This window comes from Pristis pectinata, chromosome 16, assembly GCF_009764475.1.
Source record: "Pristis pectinata isolate sPriPec2 chromosome 16, sPriPec2.1.pri, whole genome shotgun sequence".
NCBI classification, from domain to species: Eukaryota; Metazoa; Chordata; class Chondrichthyes; order Rhinopristiformes; family Pristidae; genus Pristis; species Pristis pectinata.
Window position 1 is genome coordinate 41,361,436 of NC_067420.1, and position 25,998 is coordinate 41,387,433.

The window sequence follows — 25,998 nt, forward strand, 5'->3', positions numbered from 1 at the left end:
AGCAAAGCCAAAGTTGATGTGCTGCAGGTGTGCGTCACTGTTGGCGGTGCTGTCTTGTGGATGCTTTGTTGAATGGAGGCTCCACGTCAAGAAGAAATAATACCCCATGTTGTTATTTTGAAGAACAGGAGAGTTCTGGAGCAGAAAACAAACTGCTGGAGGAACTCAGCGGGTCAGGCAGCATCTGTGGAGGGAAATGGACAGTTGACATTTCGGGTCGAGAACCTTCATCTGGACTGGAAAGGAAGAGGGCAGAAGCCAGAATAAGAAGGTGGGGGTGGGGGGGAGGTGGGGGGAGGAGCACACGCAGGCAGGTGACAGGTGAGATCAGGTGAGGGGTGAGTCCAGGCGAGAGGGGGAAGGTAGGTGGGTGGGGGAGGGGGAGAAGATGTAATAAGCTGAGAGGTAATAGGTAGAAGAGGCAAAGGGCTGAAGAAGAAGGAATCTGGTAGGAGAGGACAGTGGACCATGGACAGATGGGAACAGTGGGGGGGGGGGTTGGGGGGAGCCAGTGGGAGGGGTGTGTGGGTGACGGGAAGATGGAGTGGGTGGGAGGAGGGGAAAGAAACAGGGTGATGGGGGGCTGGTGGGGTGGGGGAAGCTGTTGACTGCTGTTGTCAGCTTCAATGTGGGCTGATCTACACGGGAGTTGGAGCTCAATGATCTATTGTTTATGTTGGTTCACCGTTAACCCTATACATAAGCTGACCTCTGGTCCAGCCCTAGACCTATGCATTGCCAAAATCCTAGGATTGTCGCAGAGTCTATGTTGTGGGCCCAGCACATGGATGTACTCATGAAGGAGGCATGACAGCACCTCTATTTTCTAAGAAGCTTGAGGAGATTTGGTATGTCACTGAAATCTCTGACAACCTTCTACAGATGCACTGTTAAAAGTATTTTAACTGGTTGCATCACCGCCTGGTATGGCAATTCCAATGCACAGGAATGCAAGAAGGTACAGAGAGGAGTGGATGCAGCCCGGTCCATCACGGGCACAGCCCTCCCCACCACTGGCAGCATCTACAGGAGGCGCTGCCTCAAGGAAGCAACATCTATCATCAAGGATCCTCACCGTACGGGCCTTGCCATCTTCCCGCTGCTACCGTCAGGCAGGAGGTACAGAAGCCTGAGGTCCCACACCACCAGGTTCAGGAACAGCTACTTCCCTTCAACCATTCGGTTCTTGAACCAACCTGCACAACCCTAACCCTCCCTCAGCAACGGAACACTGAAGACCACCTCCTGCTCTACTGTGGACTTGTCTCTGATTGTGTTTTGTTTTGCATTAATGTCTTCTTTTGTACACTTTTTTTTCTTCGCTGTCTGGTATAACTTATGTATAATTTATGCTCTGTGTGTTGTCTGTGCCTACGTGCCTGTGATGCTGCTGCAAGCAAGTCTCTCATTGTACCTGTACCTCACCGCTCTTGTGCACATGACCATAAACTCGACTTCACTTGATTTGAGACTGACAGATTGAGGAATTTTGTTCCCATTCCTCACTGCTGGCAAAATATGGGTGAAAAGTTATAGCAGCACCAATAATAATTGTCTTTTTCCTGTTGCTTTGAACGCCCTCGTTTATTGCTTGTAAAATGATTGGGAAAGTGGGGAACAAAAGGCTGTTTGACAGAAGTTGGACTGAAATTGGATGTGGGAAGCCTTGTGTGGTAAACTCCAGAAATTCTTCCAACCAGAGCTGGCAACTCCCACAAGCCTCATACAGTTGCTTCAAAGGAAAATGCTATTAAATGGTTCCAGGCCCTGATCTAAACCCTGGCTTGTCCTGTATTTGTTTTAGGTGGGGTTCTCGGAAAAAGTCAGAGGGATGGCATTGTGGTTACATTACCAGACAAGTTCAGAGGCCTGGTCTGATGATCTGGAGACAGGAGTTCAAACCCTGCCGCATCTTCTGAGAAATTTAAATTCAGATCATTTAATAAATTTGGAACTTGAAATCTACAGGTACCATCAGTAATGGTGTTCATGATGTCACTGGATTGTCCGTAAAATACATCTGGTTCAATTTTTAAGGAAAGAAATCTCCCATCCTTATCTGCCTTATGTGTGACTCCAGTCCAAAAGTGGTCGACTCTTAACTGTCTTCTGGAATTACTCAATGAGCTGTTCAATTCAAGGGTACTGACAGATGGAAAACAAATGCTGCCTGCATTCTGTAAATAAGTACAGGTCCTACCAAGGTTACAAACATCCGACTTATGTACGGCCCATGCATACAAATGAATGTTTGGGAGACTAGTGGGATGGATTTGGAATTAGAATCGGAATTGGTTTATTATTGTCACTTGTACCGAGTGAAAAACTAGTCTTGCATACCGTTCGTACAGATCAATTCATTACACAGGGCGTCGAGGTTGTACAAGGTAAAACAATAACAGAATGCAGAATAAAGTGTAAAGTTCACCGGCTGCTGCAGGGTTGTAGGTATCTTCTGTCGTGTGGGAACTCAGTTCTGACCTGGGTAAGAATACGAACCCTGTCGGATCCTGGCGAGGACCTGGAAGATAAGACAGATTGAAAACATGATGATTTACGGAGGTTTTCAATAATCCATAGATTCTACAAAACTATACCTGATGTTCTAATCACTAACCAACCTGATCAAAGTGCGCTAATGAACAAGAAGCCCTGAGGTTAACGTGTACACTCAGCCGTGCTGGGTGACAGATGACTGCTGATTTATATTTCCAATTCCCATGTCAATTCTAAATCTTCAGCATCTAATACTTACATAAGGACATAAGAAACGGGGTCGGCTAGTCAGCTGTTCTAACCTGTCTGCCGTTCGACAGATGTAACCATGGCCTCAGCACCCCTCTCCCCCTCTCCCCATAATGCTTGGCTCCATTGTAATTTCCTGTCTGGGAAGGGAGTGCACGGCTGACACAGGAGGATACGAAGATGTGCTCAACGTCTTCTTGAAGAAATGCAGCACTCCTACTGAGTCAGTACTCGGGGGCGTACAGAATGCGCCACCTCAAGAAGTACCCTCCCACAAATCCCGTCAGGCATCTCCTGCTCCATCCGTGGAAGAGTTTGTGATTCCACATTGGCCTCATCGGTCACCTCCGGACCCACAGATCCAGAGTGGAAGCAAGTCAGCGTCCATCCCATGGGACTCCCTAAGAAGAACAGAGAACAAATAACAGTACAGCACAGGAACAGGCCCTTCAGCCCATAATGTTGTGACAAATTAATTAAGCTAATGATACCTAATCCCTTCTGCATGCGCATGGTCCATATGCCTCCATTCACTGCACATTCGTTTGTGTATCTAAGAACCTCTTAAACACCTCTATCGTATCTCCTCCACTCCCACCCCTGGCAGTGCGTTCCAGGCACCCACCAGGCATCCACCACTCTCTGTGTAAAAAAACTTGCCTCCTTTGAACTTTCCCCCCTCTCACCTTAAATGCATGCCCTCTAGTATTAGATATTTCAAATCTGGGAGAAAGATACCAGCTGCCTTCTCTACCTATGCCGCTCATAATTTTGTAAACTTCTATCAGCTCTCCCCTCAGCCTCTGCCACTCCAGAGAAAACAACCCAAGTTTGTCCAAGCTTTCCTTATAGCACACGACCTCTAATCCAGGCAGCATCCTGGCGAACCTCTTCTGCACCCTTTCCAAAGCCTCCACATCCTTCCTATAATGGGGCGACCAGAACTGAATGCAATACTCCAGATGCGCCCTTACTGGATTTTTAGATACATATAATGCTTAGGTTCTGATTTTGACTGATGTTCGTGATGCAGATGTGGAGCAAGGTGGGGTTGGTGGGAAATGGGAAGGGGTCGGATTGTTGAAACCTTTGCTGATATGAGACAGAATTGATTTATCCTTCAGACATTGCTGTCGGAAATGATTTCAAGCAGACCTTGGTCTTGTTGCACTGGAGGGCAAGTGGGATGTGATGATTTGATGGAATTGTGGCTCAGCCCCAGATTCTTGGAGCTTTATAATTCTGTCACAGGGCTGAAGGTTCAACGGGAGCATTGGTGGCACCCACAACAATTTGGGATCTTGCTGACTGTTGTCTTTGTCTGCCCCTCCCAGCTGGAACTAATCAGTAATTAGATTTCTAATTTCACAGCCTGAAATATGCATGACCTAGAAACCAGAGCATGAATTGAGAGCGCCAGTCTTGTACAGTCATGTCTTCCTGTGATCCAATATAATCAGATTGAAATATAGACCCTTCACACATATTGCAAACTTGAACTCATCCAGACCTGTGCTGAGGGCTCACAGCTCTCACTGTTCCAGTTATCCGTCAGTAACAAGTGATATCCTTAATATCTCGGAGAAACAAGAGAGACTGGAGTTGCTGGAGATCTGGAGAAATGCATACGAAATGCTGGAGGAAATCAGCAGGTCAGGCAGCATCTGTGGAGGGAAATGGACAATCGACATTTCGGGCTGAGACCCTTCATCAGGAGCACTGGAGTGGATCACTGGGGTGGAGAACTGGAGTGATCACTGGGGTGGATCACTAGGGTGGAGCACTGGGATGGAGCACTGGAGTGATCACTGGGGTAGTTCACTGGAGTGATCACTGGGGTGATCACTAGGGTGGATCACTGGGGTGGAGCACTGGGGTGGATCACTGGAGTGATCACTGGGGTGATCACTGGGGTGGAGCACTGGGGTGGAGCACTGGGGTGGAGCACTGGAGTGATCACTGGGGTGGATCACTGGGGTGGAGCACTGGGATGGAGCACTGGGGTGGAGCACGATTGGAACACTGGGGTGATCTACTCAGGTATAAAATCAAAAGCTGAACCAAAGCTGTCCAGACTGATATCGACCTGTACCCAACCCTGCCCAAGAATGCACAATTTCTTTTCCATACCCAGCCGGACCTGGTCATCATCGTGAGTTTTACAACCTTGATCATCCCCGATCTACTGTAGCATTAAACACATTGAGTGGGAGAAAGGACAGGTGCAATAGTAGTAAATAAATCCCCCTGATCTGGATAGGTGCGGGCTGGCATAACCTGAGCCCAGCCGCGCCCAAGTCAGGTTCAGATCAACAGCTGGGTTCTAGACTAGCGCCAGGATATGTCATGTGGGAGACAGTGCAAAACACAGCGTGACTCATAGGGTGAGGATCATCCCACATCGACTGCACAGGTAAATTGGACGTTACTGCACGGTGCACTCACCCATTGGTACCCATGGCAACACCAAGTACTGTTGTTAAAGGGATGGGACTGGCAGGTCAGGAAGAGGGCGGCCTCTGACCATGTGCTAAAAGTTCTTACATGCCTTATGCTGGCACCTTGGGAAATGCTGAGGGATCGATTTAGAACAGGGAGCACAACCCAGCCTCAAGTGTACAGAAGAACTTCCATAGCCCCAGGACCACCCAAAGTGCTTTACAGCCAATCATCACTTCGGTGATGTGGGAAGGTGTACCAGCCAATTCGTGCACAGCAAGTTCCTATTAACCCCAAGGCATTAATAAGCCTTTCCTTCCTCTGGAAGTTCATCTTCCACCATTGCACAGCACATCTGCGTCAGTGCGTGATACTCTGCCTCTGGACTCCATTCCATTGGCTTCAATAGACTGAACTTTGGAAAGAGAGTAGAACAACTCTGTACTGCTCATTTAAAACAATCAACCGGAAAATTAATTTCTGGGCAAATGTGTTTGTAGTAATGTGCTGAAGGAGGGGTGGTATAATTTGCTTTCCTTCTTTGCAAGAGTGCCCTGTGATCTTATACATGCATGCGAGTGGTCAGATGGAGCCTCATTCTAAAAAGGTTGCACTTCTATAAATTGGTAAATTGGTTTATTATTGTCAGCCTGGACAAATGTGGGCTCTTTTCTCGGGAGCGGCAGAGGCTGAGGGGCGATCTGTTGGAGGTGTATAAAATTACGAGGGGCATAGATAGGGTGGACAAGCAATATCTTTTTCCCATTATTGAGCAATCCAATAACAGGCGGCATGCATTTAAGGTGAGAGGGGGTAGGTTCAGAACAGGTGTGAGGGGTATGTTTTTTACTGAGAGAGTGGTGGGTGCCTGGAATGCGTTGCCAGGGGTGGTGGTGGAGGCAGATTCGATATTGGTGTTTAAGAGGCTGTTAGATAGGCCCATGAATGTGCAGAGAATGGAGGCGTATGGACCTTGTGCAGGCAGAAGAGATTAGGTGTCATTAGCTTAATTAGTTCAGCACAACATCGTGGGCCAAAGGGCCTGTTCCTGTGCTGTACTGGTCTATGTCCTGTGTTCTATGTTCTCTGTTGGCATGTCCCCTTTGACCTTCACCAATTTTTATAGATGCACAATCAGCATCCTATCTGGGTGCATCATGGCTTGGTACGGCAACTGCTCTGCCTGGGACCGCAAGAAACTGCAGAGAGGTGTGGACACAGTTCAGCGCATCATGGAAACCAGCCTCCCCTCCACGGACTCTGTCTGTATCTCTCACTGCCTCGGTAAAGCAGCCAACATAATCAAAGACCCAACCCACCTGGGACATTCTCTCTTTTCCCCCTTCCCATCGGGCAGAAGATACAAAAGCCTGAAAGCACGTACCACCAGGCTCAAGGACAGCTTCTATCCCGCTGTTATAAAGCTATTGAATGGTCCCCTGGTACGATAAGATGAACTCTTAACCTCACAAACTACCTCGTTATGGCCTTGCACCTTATAGTCTGCCTGCACTGCACTTTCTCTGTAACTGTAACACCATATTCTGCATTCTGTTATTGTTTTACCTTGTACTACCTCAATGCACTGTGTAGTGAATTGATCTGTATGACCTTTATGCAAGACAAGTTTTTTACTGCACCTCAGTACATGTGACGATAATAAATCAATTTACAACGTTCAGCGTTCTAGAAGGAGGCCAGTAGGTGTTTAATCTCACACTCTGGCTCTCAGTCTGAGGTCTCCCAGGTTACAGCACACCAGTGTCCTCTCGGTCTTGTTTAAATGTGTTGAGGCTGTCAGCCCCATTACACGCTTTCCCTCAATCATCCCCCCGCCAATTAACTGAGGTTTTTGATCTCAAACAATAACAGTTTTTTTTCCCTTTATTTTCCTTTACTATTTTATCTTCCTGCACCAGTGGGGAACACGTTGTTGGAAGGCTTGGAAATGATTTGGCCGTGCGACGGGCAGCTCTCTGTTAAGATGAGGAAATGATTGAAGATGAGAAGTTGGGGGGGGGGGGGGGGGGGGGGAGTGCGACTCATGGTGACAATTTCAGTGCATTCCTCTGCCCTGACACAGCACAGGATATTGCGCAGTGAGTGGCGAAATCCTGCTTCAGAATACACAGGAGCTTCCCGACTGAAGTAACAATGAATCATGTCAGCTGAGAGTGATTCAGAGTTTCCGGTCGAGAAGGAACGTCAGCTTTTCTCCAGGGTTCCAGGATCACCTCTGGAGACCAGGCTTTTCCCTAAAATGTCAATGGCGGCAGATACAGTGGATCTCTGTGTTGACGGCGAGCCTTTGTGGAAGGTCGTTTACCTGTCAACTGCCACTCATGCTGCACTAAATCCTCAGTGCCAGAGGTGGATGCCCAGAGTTAAAATTAGTTTCCATTCTTAGGCGTCGAAATTCCCACTTCAACCAGAAACTCAACTGAAACATAATTTTACATAAGGGACTCCTGTCTCCCAGGGAACCAAACATACAGCGGCAGCAATTTGAAAATTATTCACCACCCCCCAGAATTATTTCCCCTGACCCCTTCTCCCCAAGGAGGATATAGGTGGAGTTGGTTCTGAGCCATTAACTTCTCCCTACTTAATGAACGTTTTGTTGGAAATGCATCTGTAGTTTATTACATTAATTTTTACTTCACAAGCAGTAGGTTTTCTTTCTTAATTTACACCAGTTGGACTATGAATTCCTTTCGATTTAAAGCCTTACAGATGCGTGCTACCAGTCTACAAATGGTTAAAGCCTCCATTTTAATGGTCCTGTTATATCTCTTTGAACTGTTGGGAGATTTCCTCTTCACTTGCATTTTAAACCATTTCACTGTAAAGGGCACTCAGCAATGTGAAACCCTTTTTATATTCCACAGAGCAGTCCACAGACACACCACCTGAATGTTATTACTGGCTTTTGAAAGCCGTAGCCTTCTCTTTAATAAATTATGCAGCGATTTCCTTCTTGATTTTCCTTACTCTACGAAAACTCCTCTGACCCCTCCACTGAAGCCAAGTTTTATTTAAAGCAACTAGACGCAGCTTTCTGCCACAATTATTCCTTCTCCTTCTTCCCGGCCAATTCTGAGCCTGCTTGTGCTAGGCCCATTCTGTTGCCTGCACTTCTTGCCTGCTCAGCCTCACCTTTTTCAGAAGCAGAGGGCTGGACGAGCTGACCTGGTTGTCCTCCTGAGGTAATGTGGGCTCACAATGGCAAGTAGACCTCAGGCTGCAAACTCCCAAGGCCTGCTTCCTGGACGCCATGGCAACTCAACTCAGTCAAATCTTTTCAATTTCTCAATACATCTGAGAGAATTGCTTAAAATAGGTTTAAACAGTGCGAAAGAAAAACTACTTAAAGCTAAGTAGAGTTGCTTAAAATGCTATTTAAAAATATTAAAACAAGATATAAAAATTCAAATATTTACCTGCACTCCCCATTTAATTCCCTCTGTACAAGATGTAAACATCACCAATAACCTGTCCTGGTCCAACCACGTAGACGCCGTGGCCAAGAAAGCACACCAAGAAAGCCTCTATTTCCTCAGGATTCTAAGGAAATTTGGCATGTCCCCTGTGACCCTCACCAATTTTTATAGATGCACCATAGAAAGCATCCTATCCGGATGCATCATGGCTTGGTACGGCAACTGCTCTGCCTGGGACTGCAAGAAACTGCAGAGAGTTGTGGACACAGCTCAGCGCATTATGGAAACTAGTCTCCCCTCCATGGACTCTGTCTACACTTCTCGCTGTCTCGAGAAAATAGTCAACATAATCAAAGACCACTCCTACCCCAGACACCCTCTCTTCTCCCCCCTCCCATCGGGCAGAAAATACAAAAGCCTGAAAGCACATACCACCAAGCTCAAGAACAGCTCCTTTCCTGCTGTTATAAGACTATTGAATGAACCTCTTGTATGGTAAGATGGATTCTTCACCTCAGAATCTACCTCATCATGGTCTTGCACCTTATTATCTGCCTGCACTGTATTTTCTCTTGAACTGTAACACCATATTCTGCACTCTGTTATTGCTATTCCCTTGTACTAGCTCGATGTACTGATGTTGTGAAATGATCTATATGGATGGCATGCAAAACAAAGTTTTTCATTGTAGTTTAGTACATGTGGCAATAACAAACCGATTACAAATGGTGAAGCCACGTTTGGAATACTGTGTTCAGATTTGGTCACCCTGCTAGAGGAAAGGTGCCATTGAGCTGGAAAGAGTGCAGAGGAGATTTACGAGGGTGTTGGCAAGACTCGAGCGACTGAATTGTGGAGAGATGTTCAGCAGGCTGGGACTTTATTCATTGGAGCATAGGAAACTGAAGGGTGATCTTATAGAGGTGTATAAAATCATGAGGGGCATAGACAGGGTGAACGTGCACAGTCTTGTTCCCAGTGTTGGGGAATCAAGAACAAGAGGGCACAGGTTTAAGGTGAGAGGGGAAAGATTTAATAGGAAGCTGAGGGGCAACGTTTTCACCCAGAGGGTGGTCTGTATATGGAATGCGCTGCCAGAGGAAGTGGCTGAGGCAGGTACATTAACAACATTTAAAAGGAACATGGACAGGTACAGGGATAGGAAAGGTTTAGAGGGATATGGGTCAAATATGGGCAAATGGGACTAACTGAAATGGGTATCTTGTTTGGCATGGACCATTTGGGCCTATTTCCCTGCTGTCTGACTCCATGAACCTAATTGGCAGGAGTTTCTGTGCATTCGCCAGCACTCCTGGGCATAGAGTTCACCCATCCTCTCACCCATCATCTCTCTCGTGTCTGTGTGGGTTTCCTCCGGGTGCTCCGGTTTCCTCCCACATTCCAAAGACTTACGGGTTAGGAAGTTGTGGCCATGCTATGTTGGCGCCGGAAGTGTGGCGACACTTGCGGGCTGCCCCCAGAATACTCTACGCAAAAGATGTATTACACTGTGTGTTTTGATGCACATGCAACTATTAAAGGTATCTTGTCTTATCTTATCCTGCACGTCAGTTCTTAGCTGCTGGGTCTGTGGCCAGGCAGGAGGTCAGAGACACTGGCTGTTGCTCAGTTTAATCTGCTCCATTATTTCTGCTGCCCTGTGTGTTGGTTACACTTCTATCTTCCCTGTGACGTCCACAAAGCCTCGTTTGGTTTCTCACTGTCTCTTCTTTGAATGTCCCTCCTGCCCTCCCCAAGTCTATTCCTCTTTAGAACTTCTCTCCCTCTCTCTCTCTCTCTCAACCATTCAAGCCTCCCTTCTTCATGAGCCACACCACGCTCACAAACCTCTCTGGGCTTTGATTGCCCTTCTCTATTCCAGCTCTCTCATCACTAGCTTACACCCATCCATCTAATGGACCCTCTCTGCACTGAACTTAGTTCAGGTGAAGTGTTTCCTGCTCCACAACGTCTGTTTTCCCAAAAATTCTCTCAATGTCAACTTGATCTGAATCGACCCTTCCTCCCAATATCCCTTCATCTCCCTGGGCAGCTCAAGGTGTGCAATCCAGTATTCCAGAAGCAAGTTCTGGAGGGAAAGGGATTGGATCGGAGAGATGGTAATACAATAAAACTGCAGCTGCTGGTCAGGCAGCATCTGTGGAAAGCAAAACCCAAAACAATTCGAGTTGAAGATCCTTCAACAGAGCTGAAAAAACGTGGAAACACAAGAGGCTGAAGATGCCAGAATCTGGAGAACACACAATCCGCTGGAGAAACTCAACGGGATGAGCAGCATCTGTGGCGAGAAAGGAATTGTCAACATTTCAGGCCAAAATCCCTGCATCAGGTTAACAAGGAAAACAAGTTAGTCTACACTGAGAAAAGGTGGGGGAAAAAAGGGGATGTCTGCAATCCGGTGAGATAATGTAGCCATTAAATTGGTAAATTGGTTTATTGTTGTCACATGTACCGAGGTACAGTGAAAAACATGTTTTGCATGCCATCCATACAGATCATTTCATTACAACAGTGCATTGAGGTAGTACAAGAGAAAATAATAACAGAATGCAGAATAAAGTGTTACAGTTACAGAGAAAGTGCAGCGCAGGCAAACAATAATTAAGCTCCCTTGTCTGTATGTAAGTATGGGTGATGTTGTATCGTACTGGGACATGCCCAGCAAGCTGGGACATGCAAGTGTAAGTAAAAAAGGAAGAGAGGTAGAGAGGGAAGCAAACACGGCAAGTCCTGATACAAATAGAAGGAAAGAGCAAGTTATCGGAAAGTGGAGAATTCAGTATTGAGTCCTACAGGCTGCAACGTGCCCAGACCAAAGACAAGTTGTTCCTTGAGCTTACGTTAGGCTGTGTTTTAACCGTGCAGGAGGCCACACATACAGATGGAGGGCTGATAACCTGGTTTGCTTGAATAAGTACTTCAGTATTCCAAAGGAAAGTTTATGCCAGTAAGATGAACATGCAAATTAGGAGGCCACTCAGCCCCTCAAGCCTACTCTGTCATTTAATAAGATAGAACACAGAACAGTACAGCACAGGAAAAGGCCATTCAGCCCACGATGTTGTGCCAAACTAATTAAGGTAAATACGCCTAATGAAACTAATCCTGCCAGCACAAGGTCTATAACCCTCCATTCTCTGCACATTCACCTAAGAGCCTCTTAAACACCTCTATTATATCTGCTTCCACCACCACCCCTGGCAGCACATTCCAGGCACCCACCACCCTCTCTGTAAAAAACCTACCCCACACATCTTCTTTGAACTTTCCCCCTCTCACCTTAAATGCATGCTTTCCAGTATTAGACATTTCCACACTGGGAAAAAGATACTGGCTGTCTACTCTTGCTATGCATCTCACAATCTTATAAACTTCTATCAGATAAAGCTCGTGTGATAGTGTACACTTGTTGATGCTCTTAAAATTTGTCCCAACGCCCCAACAATCTGACCCAAGGATAAGTCCGCCTCCTTCCACTGTACTGCATCGTCTCTCAGATCATGTGTGGGTGACGATAATTCCTGCTGTACAGAGCGTGCATACATCAAATCAAGAGTAATCGTCGAAATTGACAGCACAGAAGGAGGCCATGCAACCCATCACAGTCAATCTGGTCAAAAATTGACAGTTTAGGTTGGTCACACTTCTTGGTGCCTGCCCTTGTAGGTCACTACTTTTTAAATTCTGCCACAGATCTCTAGCTCCAGTGATGTTTCAGGCTGTCATTTCTAGTCTCCATCACTCCTTATCTCTGCTTAGAACCTTCCAGTTACCTTAAAACTAACCTTTTGGATAATTTTGTCCTTTTTTAATCACCCTGTCTGGGCTTCTCATTACTTTGGAGACAGAAGAAAGTGCGGATGCTGGAATCTGGAGCAGTACACAATCTGTGGAGGGAAATGGATGAACAACATATCGGGTTGAGACGCTGCATCAAAACTAAGGGTGGAGAGGGAAGGTAGCTGGTATAAAGAGACACTTTCTCCGTAACTATAACACTATATTCTACATTCTGTTATTGCTTTTCCTTTTGTGCTACTTCGCTGTACTGGAATGATCTGTCTGGATGGCACACAGACAGAAGTGTTTCACCGTATCTCAGTACGTGTGACAATAATAAACCAATTACCAATCACTGTTGCTGAGTAGACCGTTGTTTTAGAGTTGGGATTGTGGTCTTTCCCTCAGATTTCCTTCGACATCACTGGGAGAAGAGCAAGCCAATTCTGTTGAGGTAGTACAAGAGGAAGACAACAGAATGCAGAATATAGTGTTACAGTTACAGAAAAAGTGCAGTGCAGGGTAGACGATAAGGTGCAGGGGCCACAATGAAGTAGATTGAGAGGTCAAGAGCTCACCTTCATCATATAAAAGGTCTGATAAAAGTGGGATAGAAGCTGTCCTTGAGCCTGATGGTATGCACTCTCAAGCTTTTGCATCTTCTATCCTATGGGAGGGGGGAGAAGAGAGAATGTCCAGGGTGGGAGGATCCTTGATTATGCTGGCTGCTTTCCCAAGGCAGTGGGAAGTGTCGCCAGAGTCAATGGAGGGGAGGCTGGTTTGTGCAATGGACTTGGCTGTGTTCACAACTCTCTACAATTTCTTGTGGTCCCGGGCAGAGCAGTTGCCTTAACAAGCTGTGATGCATCCAGATAGGATGCCTTCCATGGTGCATAGGATGCTTTCCCTGTTCCCCCTGTATGCACGAGCACTGTCTCCCCCAAATTTCTCCAAGATAAGTGGGCCAATCCCATCATCTTCTCCAAGGCCAACATCCCCAGCACTACGTCTCCAATCACACTCCAGTGGGCAGACCATGTCACCCGGATGTCCAACACCAGACTCCTGAAATAGGCATTCTGCTCCGGGTTCCACAACGTTTGCCAGGAAGACAGAGGAAACACTTGGTTCAGGAACAGCTACTTCCCTACAACCATCAGGTTCTTGAACCGACCTGCACAACCCTAACCCTACCTCAGCAACGGAACACTACACACCACCTCTTACATTGCCGTGGACTTGTCTCCGATTTTTTTTTGCACTACAGTCTTGTTTTGCACAGTCTTTTCCTTCACTATCCTATATAATTTATGTACAGTATAATTTATGTTCTGTGTGGTGCCTGTACCTACGTGTCTGTGATGCTGTTGCAAGCAATTTTTTCAGTGTACCTGTACCTCACTGTACTTGTGCGCATGACAATAAACTCAAATTAACTCTCAAAACCTAGCAAAAAAGGTAACATCCTCATTGGGTCCTGGGAATCCCTGGCCCATGGTTGATTAAAGCAAGGTGGCCCTGTGCAATTAGAGTGTCTCTGTCCGGAGTATGTGGAAGCTCAGTAAAGCATTGGAAAGATCACACCACCTCCTAAACTACTCCCTGCCTGCTTGCCCCCGTGGCAAAGTCTCCAGGGCACAAATTGGCCTCATCAGCCACTTCAGCACCCACAGAAGTGGAGTGGGGACAAGCCATCCTTAATCCCGAGGGAGTGCCAGAGCAGAAGTATGCTGTGAGGATTCTGCACTTCCACCCAAGGGCTTGGCTCAATGTCTCATCTGAAACACCGTGCCTTTGATCGTGCCGTGTTTCTGACAGGTTACATCCCAGCCTGGTACGGCAACTGCTCTGCTCTGGACCGATGGACCCTGCAGAGAGTGGCAAACACTGCCCAGTCCGTCACAGACTCGTCACTTCCCTCCATCCAGTCCATCTACACGGTACGTTGCTTTAGGAAGACTAATAGTATCGTCAAGGATGCCTGTTACCCTGACCACTCCCTTTTCTCTCTTCTACCTTCTGGAGAAGATACAGGAGCTCGAAAGCCTGGACGAACAGATTTAAAACAGCTTCTTCCCCACTGTTCTCAGACTTCTAAACCAATCACCTCTTTCCCATCCCCTTCCCAGTGGTGCTGCCACGTTTTCAGACTCTCAGTTCTACCTCTCTCAGTTGTTCCATTATTGTCACTTCAGCATTTTTTCCTGCACTACTTCAGACTGCACAACAACCTTTGCACCATTCTGTTGCTTTGTGTTTGTTGCTGTATTTATTGTCCAACTTATCATTACCATGTATACTCTGGGAGCTTCATGTGAGCAAGGAATTTCATTGCACCATGGTGTACATGACAATAAGCTAACCTGAGTCCCAATCCTTCAGAGAACACAGAGGGTGTAAAAAAAAAGTGCCAGAGGAACTCAGCGGGTCGGGGGGGGGGGGGGGGGGGGGGGGGGGGGGGGGGGGGGGCGCGGAAGACATTGTCGACGTTTCAGGTCGACCCTGCATCAGGACTGAGAAACACAGAGGGTGTCTCCTTAGTTTATGTGTCTCAGATCACTGGAGTTGGACTCCAACCCACAAACCTGTCATGCAACTGCACACAATAATTTGCAAAGGTCATGATTACACAGAAAATAGCAACAGTCTGCTTCATAAACTGAAGTTTCTGGAGTAGAACTTGAATTCACAACCTTCTGCCAAGACTGAGCCCGAGCCAGCAGCTCGTTCTCAGAGCCTATAGTTCTCTGCCTGTTGGCTTGTAACATGATGGTTCTGTTCTCCGTCTGAACGCTATGTGGGATCAGGAACCCCCACAATACATCCATGGTGCACCCACATCATCAGCTCAGCAAATGTGACGACTGTGTATAAACTCAAGTTATAATTACGAGGGAAAACCTCCTCCCTTGAAAAATGCTAACCCTGTAACTATGGGTCTGAGACACCTTCAGAGATGAGGTCTGCTCTGCGGTAAGGTTTCCTCCCTCACTGTTGCAGAGCTTTGCTTTTTCTTTTCTAAGAAAAAGTATTGGGTGGAAAACACAATAAAGAAACAACTTGCATTTACATAGCACCTTCAGCATGGAAAAACAGCCCAAGTGATGTAATCTGTTGACGTTCAGCAAATGCTACCTGTGATCACGGCTCCTCAGGACACCTCAAGGAAGTGATGAAATTCCAGTGATGTTGGGGTCCCTCTCTCTTAACTGTTGGCCAGGGAAGGAAAGACTCAGTCATAATCTTCGGAATGTGGCCATCGTTGGCAAGGCCAGCATTTATTCCACACCTCTAACTCCCCCCTGTAAATTGGAGTGGCTTTCTTGGATTGCTGGCGTCCTGGTGAAAGGGTTCCCGTCAAGCAGTTTGGTGGGGTTCAAGGATTTGGACCCAACAAGCATAGAACATAGAACATAGAACAGTACAGCACAGGAACAGGCCCTTCAGCCCACTATGTCTGTGCTGACCATGATGCCATTCTAACTAATCCCATCATCTACCTGCACACGGTCCATATCCCTCCACTCCCTGCCTGTTACAGTAGTGTAGCAGTTAGCGTAACGCTTTACAGTGCCATCGACCCGGGTTCAAATCCGGCCGCTGTCTGTAAGGAGTTGGTACGTTCTCCCTGTGTCCACATGGGTTTCCTCCGGGTGCTCCAGTTTCCTCCCACATTCCAAAGACATATGGGTTAGGAAGTTGTGGGCATGCTATGTTGGCGCTGGAAGCGTGGCGACATTTGCAGGCTGCCCCCCAAATCACTACGCAAAAAGATGCATTTCACTGTGTGTTTTGATGTACATGTGACTAATAAAGATATCTTATCTTAAATGTTGCTATTGTATTTGCTTCTACCACCTCCCCAGGCAATGTGTTCCAGGCACCTACAACTCTCTGTGTAAAAAAAATGCTTCCTAAATCTCCTTTAAACTTTCCTCCTCTCACCTTAAACCTATGCTGTCTCGTATTTGAAATACTGAAGGAACAATGATACACTTCCAAGTCAGGATGGAGGGTAAATTCTCTGGAATAAGCTTCCTAAACTAGTTTAGCTCTCTCTCCTTCCTCAAGATATTTCTTAAGACCTACTTCAAAAGTTTGGATCAAAACCAAAAGATGCTGGAAACACTCAGCAAGTCAGGCAGCAACTGTGGAGAAAAATTGTCACTGATTCACATCCAGGACTCTTCACCGTTTCTCTTTTCTGCTGAGCATTTCCAGCATTTTCTGTTTTTATTTCAGATTTTCAGCATCTGTAGTCTTTTGATTTTCAAGGATTTGGTTGCCTGGGCTGATGTCTGCTGTGGTGGCTCTTGTTAAATTGTGTTTGCCGAGTTACTGCAGTGTATGGACCATGGTAGTTGAATCAAGATCTTGACAAAAGTCAGCACCTTCAGGATAAGGGAAGACGAGAAGCCAGGCATAGGAAGGAAAGATGGAAAGACTGAGAAACAAGAGAAGTCAACAAACAGAAAGGCAAATAAAAAAAAGTGGAGAAGGAAATTAAAAAGCAAAACTAGCAGTAGCAGATACTGCTACTAGAAGGTGGATTAGGTCTTTATTCCTTGGAGCGTAGGAGAATGAAGGGTGATCTTATAGAGGTTTATAAAATCATGAGGGGCCTAGATAAGGTGGACGGTAACAGTCTTTTCCCCAGAGTAGGGGAGTCCAAAACTAGGGGGCATAGGTTTAGGGTGAGAGGGAAAAGGTTTAAAAGGGACCTGAGGGGCAACTTTTTCACGCAGAGGGTGGTGAGTATATGGAACGAGCTGCCAGAGGAAGTGGGTGAGGCAGGTACAACAGTATCATTTAAGAAGCACTTGGATAGGTACATGGAGGGGCGGGGCTTGGAGGGATATGGGCCGAACGCAGGAAATTGGGACTAGCTGGGTGGGCACAGTGGTCGGCATGGACTGGTCGGGCCGTAGGACCTGTGTGCGTGCTGTATTGCTCTATGTCTCTATATACAACTGCTTTCCCACTTGATATGTCACAAATAACCAAGGGTCCCAGTGGTACAAATAGCGTTATACACTGGAGGGAGCTTAAATCTGTCTTCCCCCCAGCTCTCTGAAGATAGCTCCCTATCCTGACATACGCCCCCAGCAACAGCCATGCTATCATTTAGCAAGGACACAGATCTATTTAAAGAAAGGATAAACCACTTTGGTTATGGAGTGCTTACAGATTCAAAGAATCTGTGTTCAAAAAACCTGAGTTCATTTAAAACTAGTGGACTCATAATGAGCTGGAACATAATAAGTCTGTTCATAACTTCATTGCAATGTTTCATTCCAGTCATTGTATGAAAATGATTTAGACTGGGAAGTTGCAGCTGGTTGTAATCTGTCTGATGTATGGTAAATGCTCTGATGGATATTTATGTGTGTGCACACAGCTAAGCATTGAATTGCACTCAGATTAGACCGGTCAATGCTTGTTTGAGTTGCTTTCCGAATGTTGTATGTAAACAGAGTGGCACAGCAAGACTCACGCAGCAGACTGATAGAGTCACCGAGTCACAAGGCATGGAAACAGGCCCTTCAGCTGTCCGGGTCTGTGCTGACCATCAAACACCCATTCACACTAATCCTGTTTTATTCTCTACCACTCACCTACACACTAGGGGCAATTTACAGCCTGCTCCTTGGGATATGGCAGAAAACCGGAGCACCCCGGGAAAACCCCACATGGTTACGGGGAGAATGTGCAAACTCCACGCAGACAGTGCCCGAGGTCAGGATCGAACCTGGATCATTGGAGCTGTGAGGCAGCGGCCCTACTATCTGCACCACTGTGCTGCCCAATGGAGCGCTGGTGGTGGAGGGAGTGAATGTTAAATGTGATAGGTGTCTGTGTTGAATTGCATTGAATTTATTGAACAGGAGCAGTCCATTCAGTCTAATATGTCTATGATAGCACTTAAGCTTCACAGCAATACTCTTAGGTCTAAGTTCTGGGAGGTCAAATGTAAGGGGAACGTACACAGTAAATGGCAGGACTCTCAAAAGCATTGATATACAGAGGGATCTTTGGGGGTCCAAGTCCATAGCTCCCTGAAAGTGGCAACACAAGTGATAGGGTGGTAAAGAAAGTGTATGGCATGCTTGCCTTCATTGGTCAGGGCACTGAGTATAAGACTCAGGAAGTCATGTTGCAGCTGTATAAACCTTTGGTTTGGCTGCATTTGGAGTATTGGGTTCAGTTTTGGTTGCCCCATTACAGGAAGGTGTGGAGGCTTTGGAGAGGGTGCAGAGGTTCACCAGGATGTTGCCCGGAGAGGTTTGAGAGTTTTAGCTATAGGGAGAGGTTGGACAGACTTGGATTGTTTTCTCTGGAGTGTTGGAAGATGAGGGTGAGGAGGCTGACCTGATGGAAGTTTGTAAAATGATGAGAGGCATAGATTGAGTAGATAGTTGGAGTCTTTTTCCCAGGGTAGAATTGTCAAATACTAGAAGGCATAGCTTTAACACAAGAGGGGGAGAGTTTAAGGGAAATGTGCGGGACAAGTTTTCGACAAAGAGAGTGATAGGTGTTTGGAACTGGCAGCCAGGGGTGGTGGTGGAGGCAGACACCATAGTGGCATTTAAAAGGCATTTAGACAGGCAGGTGAACATGTAGGGTGGTACAGTAGCGTGGCGGTTAGCATGACGCTATTACAGCGCCGGCGATTGGGGTTCAAGTCCCGCCACTGTCTGTAAAGAGTTTGTACGTTCTCCCCATCACTGCGTGGGTGGCCTCCGGGTGCTCCGGTTTCCTCCTACATTCCAAAGACGTACGGGTTAGGAGGTTAACAAGGGTGTAATTGGGCAGCGCGGTCTCGTTGGGCCGGAAGGGCCTGTTACCGTGTGGTATGAAGTTTAAAAAAAGGAATGGAGGGAAAATGTTTGGGCCAGTGGGATTAGTTACATTGGGAATCATGGTCAGCACAGACATCGTGGGCCGAAGGGCCTGTTCTTGTGCTGTACTGTTCTATGTTCTATTTTGCCCGAAGAGAAACTCTTCCCTCCACTAGGAGAGATGTTGACATGTGATAAGATCCATGCCACCATCCTTGGGAGATCATTCCTCTGGTATCCTGCCCAAGGATTCAGGCTTTATGTGGGAGTGTAAGTGATGGGACCTGAGCTTACTGGAGGAGGGGTGTCCAAGGCTCTGGCCATTTCCAGGGCTGGGTGGAACACTGTTGTGGGCAGTTCCACATGCATCATGTACCAGTGGGGAAGGAAACTGGATGTCTTGCAGTGATGTCTCGCAGTGAACCGCACATCACTTGGTCAGAGCTCTGACAGGATTGGCCAGACAGGATTTCTCCACCAGCCTGCACTTCACTGATGAAGTGTCGCATTGTTAAACAGACAGGCTCTGAACACAGGACAGAAACACAAACTACAAGACATAACGCCAAAGAAAAAGGAGTCATGTCATTTGATCTCTTAAAAAAATCTCTGGGCATTCCATAAAAAACATTTTTTTCTAGAGCCAGTCACCATAAAACTCTGTGGCTCTGGTAATTACTAGTGCATACATTTATCAACATTCCCCTACTAATTTGAGACTGCATCAATGGCTGTCTATGAATGTGGGTTGTAATCACATTCCATCTCATTTCCAGCAGCAGATTTCTGCAAAATCAGCCCATTGTAACTCGTGTCTGATTCCCTCTCTGTCTCTGTTGGTGTCCTGGATCAGTTCGGGCAAGTACTTTCATGATAACATCCCCCCCCACCCCCCACCGCCACCCCCCAAACGATCAGTGCTGTACAACTATGCAGCTGACTGGCTCTACAGAACCATAGAATATTTACAGCAGGGGGAAAGGCCATTCGGCCCATCGAATCCAGATCGGCTCCTGGTAAGGGCAATCCAGCCAATCTCACTCCGTCTCACAGCCCTTTCATTTTAGGTACTTATCCATAAGAGCACAAGACAATAGGAGATCACAAGGGTTTCAGTAGATAAGGTCATACAGTTCCAGGAATCCAAATCAGCAACCCAAGAGTTTCCTGGAATTTTTATCTGCATGTTCCTCTTTTTCTCATCCACATTCTGTTTTATTTCTGCTTCATTTTCTTTCTTTCACACTTTCTTTTTTCTTCTCTTTTTTTTCTTTCTTGATCTTCTCTCCCATTCCATCTCTCTTTCTCTGTCTCAGACGTTCTCTCTTTCTCCCTCTTTCTTTCTCCCTTACCTTCTCTCTATCTCTCACTTTTAAATCACATTGCTTTTTCTTTCTGTTCTATATTCTCTCTTCGCGTTCTCTCCGTCTCATTCTCTCTCTTTCTATCTCTCTCTCTCTTTCGCTGCTTCGTTCTCTGCTCATTCTTCTTAATTCTTATTCTCTTCTGTCCCACACCTCACCTTCTCTTCTTCATTCCCCTCTTTGCACCCAGTGACTCTCACTCGTCTCTCTCTCTTCCTCACATTTTGTCCCCTTTCTCTCTCCCCTCTCCTCATTCTTTCCCCCCCTCTCTCCCGCTCTGTCTCTCTGTCACTCTCTCTCTCTCTCTCTCTCTCAGCCTTTCTCTCTCTGTAACTTTCTTCTGTATCTGTTGACCTCGATATAGTCTTGTCGTTGCCAATTAAGTCAATATACACACCCCAAAATGACTGATGTTAATAACCGGGAACGGAGTGTAAAGTACAATAATTTGTGTGTTCTTTAAAGTTTACATTGCAAATGAGCAGTATTTTCAATCTGAACATTATTGTTTACCTTGAGCGATACGTGATAGGATGCAGGTCGATTGTGACAGGGTCAATCTGCCCGCTGTTCCTGCCCTCAAAAGATATTCTTTTCCTTGTCTGGATACCATAGAGCCAGGACCCTGAAACAAAAAATGCAGGAAACACTCAGCAGGTCAGGCAGCATCCGTGGAGAGAAAAACAGAATTAGTGTTAGATTTAAGTTAGTTTTAAGTTGCAGTAAATGTAGGAGGAGAGGGAGTGGGAGGATGTATAGGACAAAGGGAAACATAAAACATAAAACATCGAACATACAACAGTACAGCACAAGGACAGGACCTTTGGCCCACAATGTTGTGCTGAACTAATTAAGCTAATGACACCTAATCCCTTCTGCCTGCACATGGTCCACATCCCTCCACTCTCTGCATATTCATGTGCCTATTTAAGAACCTCTTAAACATATCTATCGTATCTGCCTCCATCACCACCCCTGGCAGCACATTCCAGGCACCCACCGCTCTTTGTGTAAAAAACCTGCCCCGCACACCTCCTTTGAATGTTCCCCCTCTCACCTCAAATGCATGCCCACTGGTGTTAGACATTTAGACCCTGGGAAAAAGATACTGGCTGTCAACTCTACTTATGTCTCTCATAATCTTATAAACCTCTATTAGGTCTCCCCTCAACCCCCACTACTCCAGAGAAAACAACCCAAGTTTGTCCAACGTGTCCTTACACCCGCTAATCCAGACAGCATCCTGGTAAACCTCTTCTGCACCCTCTCCAAAGCCTCCACATCCTTCCTGTAATGGGGCGACCAGAACTGAATGCAATATTCCAGATGTGGCCTAACCAGATTTTTATAAAGTTGCAACATAACTTCCGGTCTCTTGAACTCAGTGCCTTGACTAATGCCTTCTTTACCACCTATCAACCTGTGCAACCACTTTAAGGGAGCTATGGACGTTGTCCCTAAGATCCCTCTGTACATCAACACTGTTAAGGATCCTGCCATTATCTGTTTACTGGCCCTTTACACTTGGTCTCCCAAAGTGCAAGACCTCACACTTGGCCATATTAGACTCCATAATGTTATAACCTACAGTTATGGAGATGATCATAGTTGACTGACTAAGTTGTGGATGGCCTGATACTAAAGTTGGTTCAGTCCTTTGACACCCAAAGACCTCAAGGAGGCATTTAACTGCAGAGCTTACCCCTCTGTGGCTGTTAGCTATGAGAATGATGAGGGATCTCCTCCAGAGAGTTCCGTCTCCTTCAGGTTCTATGCTCTTTTCTGTAACAAAAGGAAATAATAGACCCCTTGTGTGAATGGCATTTGTTCACCTGGTCATTGCAGTGCTTTGGATGAGGGAGACTGTAGGGGGAGGCTCCAAGCTATTCACGGTTCAGGGTGAGTAACAGTGGAAGTGAAATAGAAAACATATAAACTGGAACTGCCAAAAACATCAAAAAAGGGAAAATTTCTAAAATGTAAACAACCTCCCCTCAATGTTCTGGCAGAACAACTGAGCAGTGTAAAAAAAAGTGGACTAAGTCATTCAAAATAATTTGGGTGCAATATTTTTAATTGCCATTTTTCCTCAGTAACTGAAATTTCTAATGCCTCAAGTGAGACTGGAACCAAAGTATCAACATGAAGAAAAAATACACATTTCACAATGAGATGATCACATTTACCCATTTAATTGCCCTTCGTATCTTTCAGCTTTGGCTGATAGGATGCAGCCTCTTCCAAAAGCCTAGACTAGAGGGATCCTAGCTTTCTCCTCCCCACCATCCCCCCTCCCAACTCTTCCTCCCTCCTTGTCAATGTAATGAAATGGGTGCTTAGTCCTTGGACTCTCTTTGCACCCTCACACACCCCTCCCACATACCACCCTAACTCCTGCCTTTATGTATAAATAATGATGCTAGATTTTGGAGGATTTCACTTTAGGAGAAGGGGTTAATCAATGAAGCCTGAGATAGAACATAGAACAGTACAACACAGGAACAGGCCCTTCAGCCCACAATGTCTGCGCTGAACACGATGCCAAATTAAACTAATTTTCTTCTGCCTGTATATGATCTATATCCCTCCATTCCTTGCATATCCTTTTGTCTTTCTAACAGCCTCTTAAATGCCTGCATTGTATCTACTTCCACTACTACTCCCGACAGCTCATTCCAGGCACCCACCACTCTCTGTGTAAAAAACTTGCCCCGCACATCTCCTTTAAACTTTCCCCCTCTCACCTTAAATGCGTGTCCTCTGGTGCTTGATATTCTACCCTGGGAAAAATATTCAGACTGTCTACCCTATCTATGCCTCTCATAATCTTATAATCTATCAGGTCTCCCCTCAGCCTCTGACGCTCCAGAGAAAACAACCCAAGCTGACAGGGAAATGACAAGAAATCTCTTTACATTATAGTTGTAACCCTGGAATTTGTCACTCCAGAGGCCCGTCGATAGTCAGGTGTTGAGTATTTTCAAGTGGGAAATTGGGATTGAACAGGAGAGCGGATCAGCCACAGGGTCATGCTTGATCTTACCAAGTATTAGGACAGGCTTAAGGGCCCAAGTAAGACCACAAGACCATAAGATATAGGAGTAGAATTAGGCCATTCAGCCCATCGTGTCTGCTCCACCATTCAATCATGACTGATTTTTTTCAAACCTATTCTCCCACCTCCTCCCCGTGACCCTTAACCCCCTTACCAATCAAAACTTATCAATCTCTGCCTGAAATACACCCTGCACAGCCCTCTGCGGCAACGAATTCACCACCCTCTGCCTGAAGAAATTCCTCCTCATCCCGATTTTAAAGGGACGTCCCTTAATTCTGAGGCTGTGCCCTCGGACCTGAGACTCACCTCCTAAATGGTCTCCCTCTGCTTCTACTTTGTTGCTCTAATATCCAATGGACCACCCCAACACTCTCAACCTGCAAGACACAAATCTGATTCCTCGCAATACTATTTGGCACAACAACCTTTATTCCAATTGACCAAGCCAAGAGGTGGTTGGTGTTGGGGTGGGGAGGAGGAGCAAGCTGTCATTTTGTTAGCACGGAGCATGTATTGCACAAACTAAATCATGAGGTTGAGCCAACGTGTAACAATGAATCAGGCAAAGATGGATGGAAGCCAAAACCCCAGTATTGTGCAAGCAAAATGCAGCTGCCAGGGAATCTGGTTAATGAGGGATGACTTCCATCAACAATAGTGATGTAAGTTATTCTGTGGGACTTAGTCAGGCTCCCAGAGCATTTTCAGAGTGAGGACACAGGCTTGTGCCAACCAGCTGTGACATTCTTGGCTAATACTAGTGTCGGGTTTGCCAACTTCATCGAAAGCTGAACAATAGAACAACCGACTACAGTTTGGACAGTGCATGAAATATCAAGTACAAACTAATTCTGGCAAGGCCACAGTTATAAGGCAGTTTCAAGGAGCGGTGTTGGTACGAGAGGCCTTGATCAGCACTGCAGACGTATGTAATGAACTGGCCTAGGGATTATGATGCACCCACTGTGCATTCCTCACCAGATCAACACAGAAGCCAAGAGGCAATACGACACAGAGACTCTCAAATGTTTAGAAGGGGCAGCTGTTGAAAGGGGGAGTGGGTTCAGAGAGATAGGGACACAAGAGACAGTAGATGCTAGAATCTGGAGCAGCAAACGAGATGCTGGGGGATCTCAGTGGGTCAGGCAGCACCCGTCGGGGGGAATGGACAGTCGATGTTTCAGGTCAAGACACTTGGATGTCAGTTCAAGCAGTAATGTGCTCCCAGTCCTGTTAAGTTTTCATTCTACTTGTTACGGAGGCACCAATGCACAGGATCGCAAGAGGCTGCAGAGGGTTGTAGACTCAGCCAGCTCCATCATGGGCAAAACCCTGCCCACCATCGAGGACATCTTCAAGAGGCGGTGCCTCAAGAAGGTGGGATCCATCACTGAGGACCCTCACCACCCGGGACATGCCCTCTTCTCGTTACTACCATCGGGGAGGAGGTACAGGAGCCTGAAGACCCACACTCAACGATTCAGGAACAGCTTCTTCCCCTCTGCCATCAGATTTCTGAACGGTCCATCAACCCATGAACACTACCTCGTTATTCTTTTTTTTGCTCTAGTTATTTATTTTTGTAATTTATAGTAATTTGATATCTTTGGACTGCTGAAAAACAACAAATTTCACGTCATATAAGTCAGTGATAATAAATCTGATTCTGATTCAGATTCAGAGGGTGACATTCTTATGTTTGAGTCAGGCAGCTGTGAATACAAGACCCATTCGCTGCAAGTAAGTTTCTCATTGCACCTGTGTATACATGTACTTGTGCATCTGACAATAAACTCGACTTCGTCTTTGAACACCATTACCCCCATGGTGATAATGAAGGAGCATTTTTTGCCATCTTTTGGGGGAGATGTTCAACTGAGGTCCTATCTTCTCCTTCAGGTTACCATACAATGCTGAAGATCTCAAAGCATGATTTTGAAGAGCAAGACCTCTTGTATTGGTAAATTCTTATTGTTGTCTCATCATCATGTCAATAGATTATCTTGTAACAAAGGACGCATGGAGTTATAAAATGTACAGCACAGAAAGGGGCCCATTGCTTCCATGCCATCCTTTTTTGGCCCATCCACACTAAACCTATTTGCTTGCTTTAAGACAGAATCCTTCTTGCTGTTTGTGGGAACCTGCTGTGCATAGATATTCCCCCTCATTGCAACAGTAACCGCATTCTTTGGTTGCAAAGTGCCCAGCATTAGTGCTTTAGAAATGTAACTCTTACCTTTTTTAAATCATCTTTGTGATTGTTAAACAATTGCTCTGCTAATTTGTGGGGCGGGTTGGCGTTAACCTAA

At 46.1% G+C, this 25,998-nt stretch overlaps 1 protein-coding gene and 1 long non-coding RNA gene across 3 annotated transcripts in view; one reads left to right on the top strand and one right to left on the bottom strand.

Moving 5' to 3' along the window:
* Nucleotides 1-24,088, bottom strand: LOC127578979 (uncharacterized). 2 transcript variants are annotated; one of them, XR_007957610.1, is made up of 5 exons: nucleotides 23,993-24,088; nucleotides 22,331-22,410; nucleotides 21,142-21,253; nucleotides 2,429-2,521; nucleotides 1-184 (listed from the first exon to the last, which is right to left on the bottom strand). It is a non-coding gene; the product is annotated as an uncharacterized LOC127578979 (long non-coding RNA). The 2 variants fall into 2 exon arrangements; XR_007957609.1 differs by lacking the exon at nucleotides 1-184 and having other exon boundaries at nucleotides 2,373-2,521.
* Nucleotides 1-25,998, top strand: part of LOC127579052 (uncharacterized) — a 407,687-nt gene that overhangs the window by 365,575 nt on the left and 16,114 nt on the right. The gene's annotated exons all lie outside the window — the stretch shown is intronic.